This window comes from Galeopterus variegatus, unplaced genomic scaffold, assembly GCF_000696425.1.
Source record: "Galeopterus variegatus unplaced genomic scaffold, G_variegatus-3.0.2 Scaffold566, whole genome shotgun sequence".
NCBI classification, from domain to species: domain Eukaryota; kingdom Metazoa; phylum Chordata; class Mammalia; order Dermoptera; family Cynocephalidae; genus Galeopterus; species Galeopterus variegatus.
The window spans coordinates 148819-151006 of NW_007726677.1; positions in this window are offsets into that span (position 1 = coordinate 148819).

A 2188-nucleotide genomic window follows, 5' to 3' on the forward strand; every position below is an offset into this window, starting at 1 on the left:
TACACCCACCACACCTGGGGTCATCAAGGTGGCCAGTGGTCCCACGCTGTTGAATCTCCATCTGCATCTCATCTGGCCCACCAGCAGCACCCTCCTCTTGGTACCCCTTCTGTAAACCTCCAGGACCCCAGTCTCCCCTGGTTCTCCTCCTACATCCCTGGTGAGTCCTTCTCAGTCTCTTTTGCTGGCTCCTCCACTCCCCTATGTGTCCCATTGGAAGGTTCCAGCTCAACCAGTATTTCTTTTCTCTATCCACTCGCAGGCTCTTCGTTCAACCATGCGTCTCCATCCATCTCGCTCCAGAGCTTCAGACTCACACATCTGGCTGCTCCAGAGTCAAAACAGCCATCACGCTCAGCGAGTCCCAAACAGGACTCTTGGGCTTCCCGGAAAACCCACCTTTCCCATAGGATCCACATCTCCAGGGATCAGCACTCCATCCTCCTCATTGTTTAGGTCAAACTCACAGTGGCGTCATTGACCCTCTTCCTCTCTCACATCTGAGACAACAGGAAACCCATGGGCTCCATCTCCAGGAGAGATCCAGAACCCGACCACATCTCACCACCCACACTGCTCTGACCTCGGTCTGAATCACCCTCATATTTCTTGGTTACTGCGGGAGCCTCCTAAGTGGTCCCCCTGCTCCTGCCTTTGCCCACTAAAATCCTTTCTCAATACAGCAGCCAGGGTAACCCTGGGGAAACAGGAGCCAGCGCAAGCCAGCTCTCTGCTCAAAATCCTCTCATGAAATCACCCATTTCACTAAGAGAAGAAGCCAAAGCCCTTGTAAGGGCCTCCAATCACCGCCGATCTAGCCTCCGATGACTTTTCTGATCTTTTCTCTCTTACCCTTTCCCGTGCCCTTACTCACTATGCTCCAACACGTAGGTCTCCTAGTTCTCAACACCCCAGCACACTTCCACCCCAGGGCCTTTGCACAGGCTGTTCTCACTCTCTGAAATGGTCTTTCCCTAGGTACCCAAATGGCTCCCCCCCTAACCTCCTCCAGGTCTTAGCTCCAATGTCACCTTCTGCTGAGGATCCCTGACCATCCTATGAAAATTTACAAACTGCTCCCTCATCTCTCCTGGCCTCACATCCCTACTCCTGTTTATTGTCTCTCTCCTCCACTCAAACACATGCTTCTGGGGCAGGGATCTTTGTGTAGATCCCCAGTGAATCCCAATGCCTAGAATAGTGCTTGGTACATAAGAGGGGCCCAGCAAATGTTTGTCAAATAAACAAAGTACAGAAACAATACCATAAAAAACCAAAATGGCTTAATTGTAGAATATATATACCAAAAGGTGTATATAATCTTGACATACAATTTAAGGATTAAGACACACCCAAGTACCCACCACCCAGGTTAAAACAAGAACACAGCCTCTTCACGTGATGTCTTCAGTGTGCCCCTCCCCCATCAGAGCCCCCTTCTTCCCCCCCAGTTAATCACCATCCTTGATTTTTGTTAATCATTCCTCTGCTTTTCTGTTGTGTTTTACATGTACATATCTCTAAATTCATATATTATACATATACGTAATGCATATACATACACATGCATAATACACATTCACATTTTGTAGAAATATATTTACGTACATAGAAGTGCTGATAGTCATCACCACATTACGGATGACTTTTCATTTCCTCTTTGTTCTTTTCTGTTTTTTTCCAAAGCTTTTCCAATGAACATGTATTACTTTTGCGATCAGAAAATATGAAATACCTAGATAGCTAGAGATATCTGAATGGCCTCATTACAAAACAGGAGGCACACTCATTTGAGAGGCAAATAAATGCCATTTCCACCCTTATGTCTCTCTATGACTTACCCTCAAAAAAAGGGTTTGGATATGTTTAATGTGGCAGAGAAGCAAATATTGCCTAAATGAATCTTGAAAATGACGTACCTAGAGCAGCTGGCTGGGTGAGCTGCAGTGGAGCCTGCACGATCCTGCTCCCCACGATGAGCCCCTCCAGGTTCTGCTGCTGTTCTTTCTAAGATTTGTAAAGCTGATGTGAGGCTGGGGGGACAGGCCTCCAGTCTTACAATGGTGATTTATCTCTTCTATTATTAAAGACACTGGCAGGGCCGGCCCGGTGGCGCACTGCTACAGTGCAGCGCTCCCACCAAGGGTTCGGATCCCACATACAGACCGGCCACTCACTGGCTGAGCGA